Here is a 20,446-nt window from a genome sequence, read left to right on the forward strand (position 1 = left end):
TCCAGCTTCGGGCTATTATAAATAAGGTTGCTATGAACATAGCAGATCTTGTACCCTTTGTATATGTTAGAGCATCTTTTGAATATATGCCCAGGAATAGTATAGCTGGGTCCTTAGGTTGTACTATGCCCAATTTTCTGAGGAACTGCCAGACTTATTTCCAGAGTGCTTGTAAGAGCTTACAATCCCACCAACAATGCAGGAGTGTTCTTATTTCTCCACATCCTTACCAGCATTTACTGTCACCTGAGCTTTTTATCTTAGTCACTGTGACTGATGTGAGGTGGTATTGCAGGGTTGTGTTAATTTGCATTTCCCTGATGACTAAAGATTTTGAACATTTCTTTAAGTGCTTCTCAGCCATTTTGTATTCCCTGGTTGAGAATTCTTTGTTTAGCTCTATATCCTTATTTTTAAAAGGATTATTTGATTCTCTGGAGTCTAACTTCTTCAGTTCTTTGTATATATAAAATATTAGCCCTCTGTCAGATGTAGGATTGGTAAAGACAGTTTCTGAATGTTTTGGTTGCAGTTTTGTCCTTTTAGATCACTGATTGCTCTTCTAGTGGTCTTGAGTTTAATTTCTAGCAAGCACTTGAAGATTTTAGCTTTGTTATAGATTAGGAACCTGGAAAATCTATGACTTTTACACTTGCCTTTTTCAGGCTTTGACTTGTCAAATATCAATTCCTGGTATTTTGGGTAAACATTGAATGAAATCCTATAGCCTCACATGGGAATTTTTCTTTATATAACTCTGTCTTCACAATTTTACTTTTTTAGTGTGTTTTTTGCTAATTTTCATATTCAAACATTTAGCAGACTTAAATATACAATTCTTGAATTTGATGTGTGAATTTTTTCCTGGTTACATCTTGCTTTATGTTGCTTTTAGAAAGAGTAGTGTTCACTTACTTTCAAATGTATTTTCTGTTGTATATAAAAGTGAAATGAAACTTTGTAGGCTAATCTCATGCCTGGCAACCTAGCTGGAATTAATTGTTGACAAGCTCTATTGGTCTTTTAGTGAAATTGTTTATTGGAGCTTCCTAAATTAGTAGTTTAATTCCTTCTTATGAGTATCTTATGTTGCCTACTTCTTCTAAGTTCATTGCACATTTTCTTGCTATTTCTTCTCAGGGACTCGGCCATTATCTTTATGCTATCTAATCTGTTGAGACAAAGGTATTAAATTTATATCTATATTATCATTTTATAACTGTAATATTGATTTCAGTAAGTTATTCTACTGACAATGAAAGCATGCACTGTTCTTGTTATTCTATCTAAAATTTTGTCACTATTGTCACTATTGTCTTGGATGGTGTTTTGATGAACCATATTTGAGCTTTATTTATTTATTTTCTATATTTTTACTTTCACTCTTTTATTATTTTGTTAAGGCTTTCATCTTTTTCAAACACATATTTTTCTCCTTTTCTTTTATTAAGTCACAATGAATACAGATTTAGGTGTACAAAGTAAAAGTTTTGCATTTGTATTACTCTAATGAAGTAGCAATTCTACCTGGACAACTTGGAACAGAAGCACAAAATATACCAGTAATAAATTCAAGAAAATTTTCTAAGTGATATAATGTACATTTTGTTACATAATGTAAATATTTTGTTTTTAATTTTAAAAGTGATTTGTGTCTCTGTGTATATGTGGAAAAGAGAGAGACAGGAGAGAGAGAGAGAGAGAGAGAGAGAGAGAGAGGGGGAGGGAGAGAGAGAGAGAAAGAGAGAGAGATGGAAGTCAAAGACAACTTTCAGTAGATTGCCTTTTCTCCAATGGATTCTAGCAAAAAATAAATTCAGGTGGTCACACTTATGGATCATGGTCATTTACCTCTTGAGATATCAGTAGCACAGAGGTTTTGATATGTATATTTTCTTTTCTTTTTTCATAAAAATTATATAAATTCCATTGAATATTATAAATTAATTTTGGTGATCTTAAAAATTGAGTCATAGTCTTATACAAGCAAGTAATTTGTTTTACCTAGTCTATAGCCTCATTTTGATCCCCTAAGGAAGAGGAACTATGATATATAATTATGCAAAGAACAGGGGAGATTTGAGTGAGAGGATTAAATTTGGAGCAGTGGGATGGATGAGAGTGGTTAGAGGGGTAATATAGGAAGGGAAAAGAAATACTAAGGACATTCGGGACTCCACAGGTAACTATAATACTGGAAAAGCTTCTTAAAATATGTCAATATATAAAAGATATATAAATGGAGTCACTAAATAGGAAGTAAGGCAATGCCACAACTAAACATTATTCCCTACTAAGTGAAACTTCTAGTATCAGGATGGAGTTATATCTAGTAAAGTCATTGACTAATGGCGCACCATGGAAACCCTCAAACATCTCAGGCCTTTTGATTTCTCTCTACAAATGGATGGTAAAGCTCTCTTGCAGAAGACAATATTAATATACCTCATTGAAACTAAAGAAGACAATCTGGTGCCTAACTGGAGATTTTACAGGCATTAACTATTGTATATGGTACAGGAAGGTACTATGCTTGCCGACAGAGGAGAAAGTAATCATCAAAATAGCTACAATCGCTATTATCCACAACACTGATATACCTGCAAGATATGGTGTTGTAGTAACATCAGAGTTCTGAGAATATCCATCAATTCTATGATTAAATTTAATGCTCACTCCACGGGATGAAATCTGTTGCTGACAGTGATCAGTTGGAGAAGAACATGTGACTTAGAAAGTACATGGGCCTTAAGAAATCTATTCTTCTGCTAAAGGAACATAATAAGAAAATGATTCATAGTGATATTCTGCTATATTCATAGATCAGTACCTTGATAAGCCATCCTTAGAGAAGCTTCATCTTGCAGTAGATGAGAACTGACACACAGATACTCAACTGGATGATGGGCAGATAGCAACACAATTGGAATATATAGTCCTAAATGGGATGTCTTCATCAGCTCCATTCTCCCTGAGCTCAAGCAAGGAGCTATACAAAAGACTAGGAAAAAAGCCTATAAGACCAGGAAGGGGTGGAGACTCTAATGAATCAGTATCTTCCAAATACAACAGGACTAATGTACAGATCAACTCACAGAAACTGTGGCAAAATTCACAGAGCCCATATAATTTTAAACCAGATGTAATCACCATGCTGAGTAGACTTAGGGTAGTACCACTGAATAGTGAAAGTGGACAAAGGGTGCTACCACTACCATGAAACTGTCTGCTGTTGATCCACGTTTGCTAAGGGAAATATACTTTTATTCAATATAGTGTCACTGGTAAAATAAACAGGACTTAGTTGCATGCCTTATGCAGCAAGATGAAGGATGTCAACACAAAACAAATACTTTTGTGATCTGGTTTTTGGTTTATTGGTTTTGGTCTTATTTTGATTTTGTTTGCTTTATTGATATTTTATTTTTATACTATGTTATCCAATTTTTTCTGTGCATTTGTGTGTATATGTGTTTCATATTACTTTGCCTATTTGATTTCTAAAGAGAGAGAAATAAACGTTGGTGTAGATGTAGTTAGGAGGGCTAAGCAGGTGGGAAGGGTCTGGGAGAGGATGACATATGGGATGTTATGCTCAGAATATATTTTATGAAAAACAAATTTTAATCAAAATACACATATAAGGAAAAAACTTGTATCTTACTGAGAGGAATAATGAGTAGCTTCTTGAAAGGTCATATTTAACTAAAGACTTTATAAATTAAATATGTTGAATTTCATACACATATGTGATATAAATTCTTTTTAAATTTTGTTTTTCTTGGACATTTTATGTATTTACATTTCAAATGTTATCCCCTTCCCCATATCCCTTCCCCATCCCTCTGATTCTATGAGGATGCTTCCAATCCTACCCAACCACTACAACCTCGACACCCTGGCATTATCCTACATTGTGGAAACTAGCCTTCACAGGATCAAGGGCTTTTCTTCCTAGTGCTGGACAATGGCATCCTCTACTACATATGTGGCTGCAGTCATGGGTCCCTCCATGTGTACTCATTGGTTGGTGGTTTCGTCCGTGGGAGCTCTGGTGGGGTCTGGTTTGTTGATATTGTTGTTCTTGATATAAATTGTTAAAAACTATGTTGAAGAAAGACTTTTGCCATCTGAAGAGTCTGTTATTGAGATCTAATGATCAATTACTTAAGTTTTTAGAATAATTCTGGTACACTGACATTAAGTTATCATTTGTCATAGGTATCTGGACATTGATATAATTGGGAACAGCCAAAGATAATTTTAAAATCCCAGCTCACTAACTACATAGCACTGAGCAATGTGACATTGAACAGTTCATTTGCTTTTTTACTGCTTAGTTAATCAACTGTAAAATAGGGATAATTAACTCACAGGTATGATAAAATAAAATGTGATAAAATTACAGAGAGAACACTGGGTTGCTATAAAATGGATGCTAAAATAATTGTTTTATTTTATCATGTCTTAAATCATCTCAATTTAAAAAGGAGTAAAATAAAATGATATATATTTAGCAGCAACATGATAATCAAGTTAGGACATTTGTTCACAATGACAAAATTCAATTCAAAGTAGCTCAATAAGTGTTCTTCGTAAAATTTAAAATATACCCTAATCATTAAAAGTAATAATACAATTTATGAAACTAATTTTGAGTTGTCTAATATATTCATACTAGATTCATATCTTCCTTTCCCACTACTCACCCTTCCAGAGTGAAGGGCAAATTTAGAAAGGATAATTCTTGCATAAATATATCAAAGACATTTTATAATATACATATCACAAAAGAAATTGCCTAAAAAACAATTTATACCTGAAACTTCAGGATGTTTTCTAATACAAAAGCAAAATTGAATAAAGTATTTAAGAGACACCATTGATGCGTGCTCTTGTCTCATTCCTCTTTTTAAAAATCAAGAAGAAAACATTCACATTTCAATTATTTTTTTAGTTGTTGAGGACCGTGGGATTAGTTCTTGATAAAAGGAGTATTGTGAATTATTTATTGGCTTAATAATTGAGAATATATCTGTTAGCAATTCAGACTTGTACAATATAAACAAAAATAAGAACCAAATATGAGGGTGAGGATATTGATTAATACATTTTTTTAATGAAATACTGAGAAAACAAAAAGACCTCCAGTCAACAACAGGATATTACTTCTTGCCCATACTACATATTTCAGAAGAGTTGACACACACTTTGCTCCATACACGAATTTGGATAAAGAAAGATCTGTCAGTTGGACTGCTAGTATTTCGGAAAAAACTACCACAATGACAGGAACAGATATAGCTCAAATGACATTAACAAAAAGTATTTTCTAAAATGAAGTATTATAACCTTAACTAAAATATATTTTAATAAATCCAGTGTTACCTCATAAATAAATTTTTCTTGGAATACACTTTACTCTCCCCAACACCTTGTATGCAAAGGTAACTTTTACAATCTACATAGTATCAATGTATAAACTGATAAATAATTTATGACCAAATCATCTACAATGATTCTTGGGATTCATGTAATGCTGCAGAGAAACAAGGAAGTGAAAACCATTTTAATGGCATAAATTTATCACAATTACATATGAGTATAAACAATAGTTCTGACTAAAGTTCAAAATTTATTAAAAATGAAAATTCCCAATCAAGTGCAAACATTGGAATATATTTATATGGTTGATGTCCACAGAATAACTTCTTAATTGTTGCTTTAAGAACCTTATTTTCTGATGAAGGAATTGTGTAAAAAATCAAGGTTTTCACATACTCAAATGCTAATTTTATATTTATTTATTATGGAGTATTTAAGATTGTTCCCACTTAATCCAAACTCAGAAAAAATATAATGAATGGACAAAATAAATCAGTTTTATATTTCTATTTTCACCTTTTCCATCAATGCTCATAAAAGTTATTTAAATAATACTGATTTTCAAACAAACTATCTGCACTTTCTCATTTTCTTTAACCATAAATTTTCTCCTCTTTATCCTAAAGTGTATTTGTCTGTGCAGAAAGGTTGATGAATATCAGAGGAAGAAATTACCAAATTTTCAAATAATGCATCCAACATTTTTATGGAAATTAGAGGTAAATTACAATAACTTTTGAGTTATATTAAAAGGTATATATAAAGTGAAATATTATTCAGAAAGAGAAGTCTGTTCTAATCAAGCCTCAGTGTATTTCAAAATATTGTAGATAGGTTGCTTATTTTGAAGATTGATTCCTTCTTCATCAAGACAATTTTTTCATGATGGAATACCAGTAACTATTTGCCAAAAAAGATATTTTTATTCCAGCAAAATAAGAAAATGGCTCAGTGAGTAAAGAACTTTAAAAACAAGCGTGTAATTGAGTTAGGATCCCTGATACCAATTTTAAAAATATAAAAAACAAAATGGAGGTGCAGTAGAGCATGGTCGTAATAGCAGCACTGGAGCAGTAGAGAGAGAAAAATCCCTGGGACTAATTAGTGAACATCAAGTTCATTTAAAGATCCTATTTCAAGGATATATACTGAGAACGTAATTGAAAATTGCATGCTATGTAATTTATTTTCTGCAAATATATATGCATGCAAATAAACATTAAAATTTACATGGCCATAGAACAAATACCTATATGTATATACTACAATAAATTCTCTATTGGTACATTCTGTTTTCATAACATTTAGTTTTAATACACTATTCAAAACTGAAGCAGTAATTAAATGAAGAAAAGAACAGAAGAAATAGATGGAGACATGTCAAATCTAAAGAAAACCATGAAGTTTAAATTTTCATTTCTTTTGGTTTCCTGTTACCAATTCTACTTGCTTTCTATGTGTATACAATGGGTTTGATGTAGATTAAGAATATAATTACAACATAGAAAGAAAATTAAATTTTCTTATCACAAAAGGCATGCTTATTTCCTATTTGCTTATTCTCATTAGGTGGCTCAGCAACTGCTAAAATACTATTCTGGAAAATAACTAATAAACATTAAATAATAAAATATGACATTAAATTAAGCATGTAGGAATATTTGGTAAACCAGATAAATGTTCAAATAATAGTTTCAAGGTTTGCATGGAGAAAATAAAATTAGAATAATTAAATTCCAACTTCTTCAGTCAATCATGTATGGAAATCTTAATGTTCTGGTTAATTAGATTCATTTGTGGCTGTCTTTCATTGTTCTAAAAGTACTAGGTGCATATTTGGCTAGGTATTTGCTTATCAATACACAATGCTGATACATTATATGCTAATTTCTATTTATATGAGCTTAATTATAAATCTCTAATAATTCATTATAATTGTGATTTATAACATTATTACTTTCCAGGGCAACTTAAATAAATGTTGAGGATGGATTTTTACAGACAACATTTTGTCTCATACAGAATAAGTAATGTTTTAAATATTTTTACATCTCTAGGTACAAATCAATATGATTTAGAACACTTAAAAATTAACCAACAAAATAAGATTTTAAAATAACATAATTTTGTTTGTCATATTAAGAATCATTTTATAAATTAATGTATACTGTTGTCTTATAACATTCCTAAGGAAGGAAAACCAGACATCTCAGAGAGGAAGATGGAAGAGTGCAGTTTTTCTTTCATTCATAAATATACATTTCCCTGTTTTAAGAAAGAAAGTATACATAATTTATCTTGACAAGAATTATATAAGTTAATGAAAAAAATCTTGGACTGTAAATTTTATGTATGAAATGTAGATTTCCATATCATTTAAATAAATATTGCTTTACAATTATGTACATTAAGACTATCTCTCTGTTTACTACATGCAGAGTAACTGCCTACTAAACCTTATTTTAGAACTGAAAGAAATTACATCATGAATCTTAATAATGAGTCATGTTTGTCAAAACTGTTTGCCTTAAAACTCAAATTTTTTTCATGCTCACCTTACCATTTGTAATGCATTTTAGTGCTAGTTTCAAATAGAATGAGATGTTATCATTACTTTTTGATTACTTTGATGAGTATATGTTTTTTATAATTGTGACCCATGTTTTAAATATGTATTTAAATATGTGTGTATATATGTATATACATATAAACATTAACTATACTCTAGTATATGTATATATATGGTGTATATATATGAGTATATACATAACAGAATATATATATAACATTTTATTAATTCATTGTGAGTTTACAGATTCACATCAAGCACCCCAGTCCCACTAATTTTCCTTTCTCCTTGCAACCTCCTCACAAAATACCAACATACACACAAACCACTAACAAACAAAAATAAAACACAGCATAAATGTATCTTCACAGAGGAAGCTGTAGTGTACCCATTGTATATCACTTTTCCCACACATCTTTACTTGCAAATGCTCACTGCAATGAGTAATTCCTCAAGTACAAATTTTCTGGCTTCTGTGACACAATGAATATTAGATCCTCACTAGGATTCTTCTTAATTATTCTGTTGTTGCTCATGGAGAGCCTGTAGCTTAGGATTGGCAGATCCATTCCTTTCCTGTTACCCAACAGTTCACAGACAATGTTGATTTGGGAAGAACCAACCCAAAGCCCTGAATCTGAACCTGGGTGGTAGCTGAGCTGGTCAGCTGGTCAGCTTTCCTTTTTCCACATCACCAGGGTATTCTCGCCAACACTGGTCCAGCTAGGCCATCCAAAGCTGCCATCATCAGGACAGACAGTGTCAATTTTTGTGCCCTTGAGGCCAACTCACCAGCACTCATGCCTTCAGAGCTCATTTCACTCTTCTACCCAGTAAAAGAACTGTGCCTCCTCTCTCAAGTGCTGCATCTGGTGAGGGCCTATGCCAGTTCTCCTGCTTTCAAACCTTCATGGCTTGCTCACTCATATTTCACTGCCAGGGCTAGCTTTTGCTGTGCAGCCCACATGAAGTACAGGGCCTGCTCTCCTGACATGGAAGCAAAATTTTCCAGCTGCCAGAGGTGGTGCAAGGCAAGGGGCTTAAAGATATCATTTCTACTCTCAGATACTACAAGGCAGAGATGGGTCTCATGACCAGCTCTCTGGTCTTCATACTGTGACAGCCCACCACAGCCAGCCCTTGCTGCCATGTCTACTCTGTTGCAGGCAAGACTCAGTGATCATGTTTCAAAGTACTGCTGCAGTTAAGATATGGAATCAGATGGCCAAAGTAATGGAACCAATGAGGGGCAGGGACAGTTCTGCATAGCCCACTAGACATGTACATCATGCCTGCCAGTTTCCCAGACCAGGGACTGTTCTCATTTTCTCAAATGAAAATACAAGCCATGACATTTATATACTGACCACTTCAGATACATACATATGGACCCAGATGTGGCCCTCAGTGGCAGCATGTGTTGGGACATCACAATGGCCCCAAGTGGTGGGTCCAGCAACATATAAAAGGCTATTCTTCTCCACCCTCATGTGCTCAATTCCATCTCTCTTTGTAATTCTCAAACTATTCAACATATCTTTCTCTTCCAATTATTCACCACACACATACACATTATAGTGGCTTACACTGCAGGAAGGACCTGTGACTGGCTGACCTCTGTGTGATCTCTTTTGTCCATTATTTGGAAGGTAGGCAGCAGGCCTATAGGTGTCTACAACCCATCTATATGGCATAGGAATCGATGTCTGTGGATATCTTCTCCCTCCTCCATTTCCTAACATGGGATCAAGCACACCTGTGTATTTAAGGCCTACATGAGACATCTGGTGATAGGTAGACTTCTGGGCATCTTTTCCTACCTGCCCCATGGCATTAAGGTAGAGAGGTCTCTGGTTTTCTGTCTAATTTTTTTCATTGTGCTGTGTGATATTACATAGGGTTCTGTATGTCAGTGGCCTGCCCAGGTCCCTTGGCAGAATACAGAGTGATACATATTTTTCTTTGCATTTCTCACTATTTACTTCCATTAAAAATATTTATTATTTATTTAGTGTATTTATACTTTGGTAGCCAAGTCATCTTTGTTTTATGTGAAAAAAATTACATTTTATCAAAGTTGGTGATATTAGATTATTCATAATTTTTCTTGTTCACAGAGCTGGGAATCAAATTCTAGACCTCACAAATACCAAGTAAATGCTCTAACATTGAGATGTACTTTCAGCTCTGTTTGTGAATTGTAAAGAAGGAGCACAGAATATCCTTTCCTTTTAGGTTTCCTCTGATGTGAAGAAAATATACAATCAGATCATTTTCAACAATTGTAGAAAAATTCCCCAAGCCCATATCATATAGAATGGTTCATGGTATATTAAATCAAAAAACACATAATTACTTAAGTAGAACCACATAGGTATTGTATATTGGCATTTAATTGTATTTCGTCATTAACCAAGGTAACTTTTTATAATATTATGTCTACCTGACCTTAAATATTTTCACAAATGTAGGTATGAAATTTACCAGAAATATTATCTGATTTAATGGTAGAAATATCATTTGAACCACAGTAACATAGGCCAAGTAAACGAAAGTTTATTGTTAGAAATTGTTTGATCTGATATACAATATGTAATAAATGTATAAAAATTAAGTTTTGTAGCATGTATACATTGTAGAATTGTTACAGGCATCTATTTAGTGAAAGAATCATCTCACCTATGTTTGTTCATCTTTAAAATAAGAATGCAACTTCATTGACTTTGACCACAACACTAAACAAATAGATCACTTGAATTAACTCCATCTATTCTACTTAAATAATATATCCTTTCAACAACATATTTATAACCCATCCCTCCCTTCTCCATCTCAAATTCTGATAACCCATCTTTAAGTGTTGAAGAAATTATAAGTGTCCTACCCAAACAGAGTAGTTGGTATCTTACCTAGAATAGCATTTTGATAATTTTTGAGACAAGGAACAAAATGTCTAACAAATACCCTTATGTTGAGCTATTTTTTCTGTAAAACTCTAATTTTTTTCCTTTGTGTTACTATGCTTATTTGCTACCATTAAGCATAGCTGATATTATTTCTTTGTTTTTCGGAGCTGGGGACCGAACCCAGGGCCTTGCGCTCGCTAGGCAAGCGCTCTACCGCTGAGCTAAATCCCCAACAATTATTTCTTAACAGTATGTGACTCTCCTAGCTCTTGTGGCTAGTAGGCCAAATCAATCCACAAGGGCACTCAGAGCAAAGTGGGGGCAAGTGAGAAATTTGGAAGCCCTATGAGTATGTAAGGTGAAAATCCACATCAGAACCAGCTGTCAGTAGATCAACTTTATTTAGAGTGACTGAAAGTTATAAAATTTTGGAGAATTGAGGTGAGGGATATCCAGGATGGGCAAAGTCATTTCCTGGGACTTAGGTTCCTAGAATGCATCATTACCATAAAGATGCATTTCAGAAATCTCATGAACTGACTGGACAGATATTGTCAGAAGAAATCAAATTGATCCTCTAATCTAATTCAGACCATGTCATATTCCTTAGGTAGTATCCTGCATGAAGTTTAGAATTTCCCAGACAATGTCAGCTAAAGAGAAACTTTGCCAATGAAGTGAGTCTCCCATTTAGCTTAAAAAAAATCTTTGCTTTCTTTACAAAAATATACTCTTTACTGTCCTGAAGTTACTATAGATCATATAATCCAAATGGAAACATTTTTAATATACTCATAATAGCATATAATAGTAAGCAAATTTCTCCATGCTTTGAGTACACTGAGATATCAGTAATCTACAATAATCATATTTCATTTTTTTCTGCTAGTAGAGTATTTTATAGAAATTCCAGCTGGTAAAACAACTCTGGAAATCAATCTCTTTTTTTTCTCAGAAAATGGGATATAGTGCTACATAAGGACCCTGCTATATAATTCCTGGGCATATACCCAAAAGATGCACCAACAAATAACAAGGGAATATTCTCCCATATGTTCACAGTAGCCTTATTTATAATTGCTAGAAGCTGCAAAGAACCCACATGTTCTTCAACAGAGGAATGGACACAGAAAATGTGGTACATTTAAACAATGGAGTCCTACTCAGCTATTAAAACAATGACTACATGAAATTCTTAGGCAAATGGATAGGACTAGAAAATATTATTCTGACTGTGTTACCCAAATAAAAAAAATACACATGGTATGTGCTTACTGATAAGTGGATATTAACATAAAAGCTCTGAATACCCAAAATACAATTTATAGACCACATGAAGCTCAGGAAGACTGAAGGCCCAAATTCAGATGTTTCCGTCCTTCTTAGAAGGGGGAACAATATACCCATGGGAGGAAATACAGCGATAAAGATGGAACAGAGAATAAAGGAAAGGCCATGCAGAGACTGCCCTACCTGGAGATCTATCCCATATGCAGCCACCAAGCCCAGTCACTATTGCTGATACCAAGAAACATTTGTTGACAAGTGCCTGATACGGATGTATCCTGAGAGGCTTTGCCAGAGCCTTATTGACTCAATGAGGATGCTTGCAGCTAACTATTAGACTGAGCATGGGGACCCCAATAGAGGAGTTAGAAAAAGTTTTGAGTTATCTGAGGCGTTTTGCAACTCCATGGGAAGAGCAATAATATCAACCAACCAGACATCCCAGAGTTCCCATGGACTTAACCACCAACCAAAGAGAACATATGGAGAGACCCATGTCTCCAATCTCGTATGTAGCAGAGGATGTTCTTGCCTGTCATCAATAGAAGAAGTCCTTGGGCCTATGAAGGCTCATTTTCTGAGTGTAAGGGAATGCCATGGTTTTGAGTTAGGAGTGGGTGTGTGGGAGGGTAAGCATCTTCATAGAAGCAGGGGGAGGGTGGATTGAAGATGGGGAACCGGGAAAGGGAATAACATTTGAAATGTAAATATATAAAATGTCCAATAAATAAAATGCAAAAATAAATAAATCATAATAGCACATTTGCAATTTGAAGAAAACATACCCTTACCACTCCATACATAAAACAAACAAACAAAAAAAAAACAAAAAGAAAAGAAAAGACATTCCAGTTGTGATAGTTAACCTCAAACAGCATCCTGTCTTCTTAAATATTTTTCTGGTTCTCAAGATGTTTATTTTCCAATGCCTTCTGAATATTAGTGTAAATCTTGAAAGACACCAAGTGATACTAGTTGGAAAGTTCCATATTCACAGTTGATACTGTACTGGATGGCATATTTATGAATGCCCCTGTTCTTCTATTAAGACAGGAAATCTGTGTAGCCATTGGTAGTGTTTTGATAGGTTTCTTGGATTCTACTATATTTCTTCCAATGCTAGTTATACAACTTTGACATTTTAGGTTGTTAGTATAACATATTAATTATCTATAGCTGAATAAACTCACCATTTCGATCTCTTTCTCAACTATGGCTGGTTGGTGCAACTAACCTCAAAACTGGTTTAAAACTCATCCTCACGCTTACTGATTAAAATGGCTTCTCTTGCTTCTCACTGAATTGATCTGCTTGGCCTTAGACTAACTCTATGAATTTGGTATAATCTTCTGGTCTTTTTTTATTTTCTGGCATCAACTGCCTCCGTACAAATACTCAAATTAACTCAATGGCACTCCCTGGTTTGCCTGAACTCAACTGACTGACTCACTGAATGACCTCAACTGCATTCAACTAAATGACATGAACTCCACTGAACTGAACTGAACTGAACTGAACTGAACTGAACTGAACTGAACTGAACTGAACTGAACTCAACTCAACTCAACTCAACTCAACTGAATTGAACTCAACTCAACTCATCTCAACTCAACTCAATTCAGATGCACTCAACTGGATAGAAATGACTGAACTAAACTGAACTGAACTGAACTGAACTGAACTGAACTGAATTGAACTGAACTGAACTGAACTGAACTGAACTGAACTGAACTTTATTTTGTTGCGTGAACTCAATTGAACTGCACTCATGGAACTACCATCCCTCCTGACTCATTTTGTACGGCTCTAAAGTAGGTTTTTGATCCTGTCTGTTCTCCTTAAAGTTGAGCATATCCCATCTCTCACTCATTGTGTTAAATAGTTCTGTGATTAGCAGATTTTGTCTAGTCCTCTATTAGATATCACCTTCAAATATGGCTCCTTCCTTCAACAAACTAAGCTTACCTTCATTGGTAGAGATTAAAGGTGTGTACTAAGGGTGTGTCTGCATTCCAGCCAAATCATACTGTCATCCTGGGCAGTTCTGTATTCCAGCTAGGTCATATATACCTAGAAGGACTTTGGATATATCTTTTGACAGAGCAGCCATGTTGCTGGATTAAAATTCCCCTTTTAGAAATTTTCTTTCTTTTTTTGTTATAAAAATCTTTTTCATTGGTTAATTTTTATTTACAATTCAAATGTTATCCCCTTTTCTGATTTCCTGTCCATCACCCCCTATCCCACCCCCCTCTCCCTTCTTCATTAAGGGTATTCCTCCACCCAACCACCCATCCCTCCCTGACAACCAAGAGCTTCTCCTACCATTGGTGTCCAACAAGGAAATCCTCTGATACATATGTAGCTGGAGTCATCGGTTTGCCCAGGTGTACTCTTTGGTTGATGGTTTAGTGCCTGGGAGCTATGGTTGTTTGGTACTGTTGTTCTTATGGATATACAAACCCCTTCAGTTCCTTCAATTCCTTCTCTAACTTCTCCAATGAAGACCCCATTCTCAGTTTAATGGTTGGCTACAAGCATCTGCCTTTTTATTTTTCATGCAGTGGCAGAGCATCTCAGGAGAATATATATATATATATATATATATATATATATATATATATATATATATATATATATATATATGTAATACACCAGAATTCACTATTTCATTCACCAGAAGTTATATACTAAACAATACTAGTTTTGTTATATTACTAAATCTTTAGTACTTCTCTCATATAAGATTATCAAAAGTATATACTTTATTACTTGCATCAATTTTAAAAAGTCAAGTAATATTTCAGGACAGAAGCAATAGTAACGGCAATGTTATCTTCTTTGATAGACATGTAATAGAATTTAATACTTTAAAAGTCAATGTGTAATTAAATTTGACTGTGGTCATACCTTGGAAATCCATATTATTTGATATAGAGTGATTTTGGTGAGGCACTCTTTTAGGGGATATATAAGCACAATGATAACAATGTGTGAAACATTTGTTTGAATTTTAATGAAAATAAATAAGTTTATGTTGTATGCCAAAGACTAATAGCTATTTCTTTTTGACGAACATTTTGGTAGTATGAGAAATTCTTTTAAGTAATTCACTGAAAAATATTTTTGAGTATCATTTGAAATTATTGGAATGATGATATCCATATAATCAGAATGTGTTATTCTTCTAGATTTCTAACATTTTTCTTGTACCTAATAGTAAAATAGATACTCTGACAGCAACCATGATGATAATGGACTGAAGTTCAGAACCTGTAAGCCAGCCACAATTAAATGTTGCCCTTTATAAGAGTTGCCTTGCTCATGTTGTCTCTTTATAGCATAGACACCTTAACTAACAAGTTGTTAACACTGAATGAGATATTACTGTGATAGAGCAGATCATGCTTTCATTTAAAGGAACATGAATATGGGATTTTGGAAACACTGGACTGCTTTAACTAGTGCTTAAATGGGCTATCCTAGCAGGAGTATGGAAGTCATTGGTTTTAAAGATGATTTCAACTATGCAGACCCGGTTCAAGGTGTTTCAGAGGAGAACACTGGCTTCCAGGCAACTAGGAGAAAGGTCTCTCAGCCCATCCCCACAGTAACAGACTTTCTCCAACAAGGTCACATCTCCTAAAAGTGCCATTCCCCAAGGCAAGCATATTCAAAGCACTATAGCAACCATTAAGAAAAAGAAAGCTAAAAGCTAAAAAGATGAAACAAATGGGGTTTTTGAACAGTGAAATAAAATTAAGTAAAGTCCTCCAACCATTTCATAATTACTGTGTCTTTATATTTACTGTTTTAAGAATATATTTAATTTTTCTTAAAGAATATGTGTATGTGTGTTTGTGTGTGTGCAGAGAAGGGAGGTATATGCATGTGAATGTAGTGACGAGCCACAACTAGAAGAGTGGATTCACAGAGATAGAGAAATAATTGGGTGTGAGCTGCATGTTGTGTTCTGGGAAATACGTTGAGGTCATCTGGGAGAGTAGGATGTACTCTTAACCATAGAGAAATCTTTCTAGCACTGTTAATTCTCAAATTGTTTAAAACATGTGCACATAAGCTCTCTTCAATGACCCTCCCAAATATCAGGTTTATAGTATAAGTCAAACATATTCTGGGGACAACCTGCTCTGTATTTCTACTTGGATTTTTCTGTGAACATCCTTATGGAAATCAACATGAAGAGGAAGAGATGAAAACTTTTGGTTTTCGGTAAAATTACTCAGCCCGTGCCCTCATCATAAGTATTTTATGTTTAAATTAGGAATTTTTTCCTTGGGAGTTTATATCTAGTGCTTCTGATATATTGGTCAAGATTGACTATTAAAGCCTGACAAGTCCTTCCAAGTTGGACAGTTGTAAAGAGTTGAAATTTACATGATTCCCATATCTCAGCAGTGTATCTTGGCAACTATGGTTAGTTTGGCACAAAATCATTTATTGAGGCTTCTCAGGCTGATGCAGACATGTCCATGAATAAGCAGTTAGGTATTAGATTCTATTCATTCTATCAAGTAGCAGAGAAAGTGGTTGTGATCACAAAAGTCAACAATTAGCAGTATGCCTGGGAGTCTTCTCCTGTTGGATCCTACACAAATTATAAAGACAATAGTAAACTCATGGCTACAGTACCAGAGTGATCCTTTGCCTCAAAGAAGAGTGAACAAAATACTTATAGGAGAGTATTATCAAGAAAATCATGAAGAAAATCTCACAGTTCCTAGGCTATCTCATGTCCTGTATTTAGAGAAAAAGGATCGGAGGGTATCAGATATCATGAGGCCAAGCAAGAGAAAGGTAGAAAAGATAAAGGTGATAAGGAAAAGCCTACAATTGAAAATGTGTGATCAGATGAGGAAGCAGTGATTGGAAAGAAGAAAAACAAGAAAGTAAATGAAGTTTAATTTGGTCAGAAAAAGTTGAATATTTCCCTTACTTATTTCATGAACAATGATGAAACTACTCGATAGAAATATTATGAAATCTATGAGTCTCACAAATCCTTGGGAAGACCATTTAGCAGTAAAGCACTTTTCTATAGAAGTTCAGATGGAATACAGGGAATTTCTCTTCATTCATAAGTACTTTGACGTTTTGAAAACAAAAGCAATATCAACCAGTATCTCCATCAGGTGTTCATCATGGATATCTGTGAGGATCTGATACCTGAGTACCTCCACATTCTTCATGGTGTGCTTGACTAAAGAGACCTGCCCATGAACAACTTCTGAGAAATTTTCCAGCAGAGAAAGCTCCTGAAACACATCTACAGAAACACTGTGAATAAGTGCCTTGAGCTCTTCTATTTCTCTGAATATGCAGGAGACAAATAGAAGTACAAGACATTTTATGATTCATTCTCCAAGAATTAAAAGCTTGGATTCCCTGAAAATGACACTGTCTCTGAGTTCCTCCATTTTTATATCTCTCAGTCTGGACATGAGATGACCCCCTGTCAGGGTATGTGTCTTATATGAATGAGCCATATAAGTCAAATCCAGAGCACAGTGCATATGGCCAACTCTGCTTCTTTTGGAGAATGTGCAGGAGTGGGGCATTCAGGCATTGTATATGACTGAGCTTATTGATGAGTAAGGCATGCAAGAGCTTAAGTAATTGGATGAAAAATGCCTCATCTTTATGAATAAAGAGGGCCTGAAGCTACCAGAGCATGAGGAAGAAAGGAAGAAAATGGAGCAAAAGGAGGCAAAGTTTGAGAATCTCTGCAAACTCATAATGAAGATCTTGGAAGAGAGGGTTGAAAAGGTGACAAACTCATATAGGCTTTGTTTCTTCAATCTTTTGTATGGTTACAAGGAATTATTGCTGGACAACTAATATGGACTTTCCTGCCCTTTTACCTTAAGGCAAAAAAAAAAAATCCCCTCTGACAGAATAACAACAGATCTGGGTATTATATATTATGCATTTGGGGTTTTCTTTTTGTTTGTTTGTTTGTTTATTTGTTTGTTTTTGCATTGTTCTGAAACTCCTAGTATGTAAAATTAAAATAATTAAATATAAATAACCAGTGTAAATAATTCAAAATTTAGGTAATTTGTTAAATAATGAAATGTGAATTACTACTTCCCTTATTCAGAGGAAGTTGGGTGACCGGTTTGTCTGAATTAACACTCCTAAAGCTGCATTCAAAGATGAAAACACTAAACTGAGGTAGTCCACAAACACATGATTTCAATATGTCTGTTGTACTTATGATAAACTGTTTTGTATGTCTCTAAGACTTCTTAGTACCTACCCACAACTACATCTGAAACTGAAAGCAGTTACCCCTTCTGGTTCCTCACAAGGATGAATCAGTATAGAGGCCACTTTCATTGCTTAGATAATTAAGCAGATTTATCATCAGTCCTATAAGGACAAGGTTACCACAACTACTTTGTTAAACATAGTGAACTTGCATAACAAGTGAATTCCCTCAGGTGGCGGAAAAGTGGTAGAAGCCAAGCGGTCTGTACCAGCATACTGCGCATGTGTAGACAGGCTTTGTGAGGTCACTGCCGTCATCAGTTATTAGAATTACAGGAGCACTTGGACTATCCACATACTGCTTTGGCTCTCCTGAACAGCGTTACATTACCAAGAGTGCCTATGAGCAGTGGGACTGCCAACGTCCACATGTCCACAGCTCTTATAAGACTGGATGACCAATCACTCATGCCTGCCACACGCACCTATGGTGGCTTTGGCCCACTCCTTACTCGCACATTGCTTCTGTTCTTCAGGCTGGCATGGAGGCTCTACAACAAGTTTCCCTCTTTCTATGTTATGGTTTCAGTGATGCTCAACGTGCGCATGCAGGTTCAGATTGAACTGCTCTAAAGGTCGTTCCCTAAAGGAAAGAATCACCCCAGGCTCACCTTGTTCAAGACTTTATAACAGGACTAGAAAGAGGACCCTAACCACCAGCCTGGCAACACAGAAGTATGGATGAGATAGACTTAAAAATTATATAGCCTTAAGAGAAGAACACAAAACGAAGCCTTTGCCTAACAGAACTACCTTCCAGGATGAATCGTCTTTCAGCTGATAAAAACAAAACACATTGCTAACTGCAAAAAGTTCTCAGCTTTAGAAAAAATATATTGATGCTGGGTTGTTCCTTGAATTTGAGGATATTCTAGAGAGAGACAGCACAGAGAAAAAAGAAAAACAACAACACTAAACACCCATGAAGGACATTGCCTGAAACTGGAGAGCCTAGGGATCAGGATAACCAGAGCAAACAAAATCTTGAAAGAAGAAATATTTAAGCAGGATCCAACCAAGTACTTATTTTTCTGGTCCATATACTGCCTGTTTTCTGAGCAGTTCTAACCTCTTCACAATATCATATGGCTTAAAGTTCTCCTGAAAGATGAGAAGGATGTGGGCCTTTTATTCCTGATAATTAAAGGCCAGAATTTCAGGGCAAATGATAAGAGTTAAAACACACACACACACACACACACACACACACACACACACACACACACACACACACACACACGGACTACAGATACTACTAGGATTTCTGGTTAGATTGATTTTTCATATCAGCAAAGTCTTCTGTTGCAGGTGAGGGACAAAAATGAATAAACACAGATTATTGTAAAACATTGTCTTAGGTTTGTTTGTTTGTTTGTTTGTTTGTTGTTGTTTCCTTCATAGCCATAAAGTTCCTGCCATGATTTTTATGACTAGACAAACTATACTCCCTGATAAGAAAAGACACTAAGATCATGCTTTATTTTATTTAGGAAAACGGATTCATGTGGTTCTTTGGAAATCAGAGGTTGACAATGGCGATTTTCTTCCATTTGCTTATTTCATTTTGAGATTGGATCTCTTCTTGAATCTGGAACTCACTGATCTATCAAAACAAGGTAGCTGATCAATCAGATACAGTTATCCTCTGGTCTCAGCTCCCCCTTTCACTAGGATTTCAGGAATGTGCTACTATATCCAATTCTGTCCCTAGTAGCTGAGGATCCAAACAATTCCTCCTGCAATCATAGCTAGTACTTTACTGAATAGGTAGTCGCCACAGGCCCACTAAGCTTGTTTTAAATTGCATTTGTCAAAAACTCAGATTTGAGAAACATTTTAATAGTAATTATTATTATATGACAATATGGTGCTTAATCACATTCTTTATATATGTCAGATATCTATTTTCAAGAACTATTTTTCTAAACACTGTGTTTATGCTCCTCTGTGATCAGAATATGGAAGGACTAATTCCACTTCTATTAATTAGAGGTGCTATAATTCTGTT

The 20,446-nt window shown here is 34.8% G+C and overlaps 1 pseudogene; it reads left to right on the forward strand.

The window, feature by feature from the left end:
* The first annotated feature begins 15,619 nt into the window (after positions 1–15,619).
* Positions 15,620–19,011, forward strand: Hsp90b1-ps1 (heat shock protein 90 beta family member 1, pseudogene 1; annotated as a pseudogene).
* The last annotated feature ends 1,435 nt before the right edge of the window (positions 19,012–20,446 follow it).

The sequence above is a fragment of the Rattus norvegicus genome, chromosome X (genome assembly GCF_036323735.1).
Source record: "Rattus norvegicus strain BN/NHsdMcwi chromosome X, GRCr8, whole genome shotgun sequence".
Classification (NCBI taxonomy): Eukaryota; Metazoa; Chordata; class Mammalia; order Rodentia; family Muridae; genus Rattus; species Rattus norvegicus.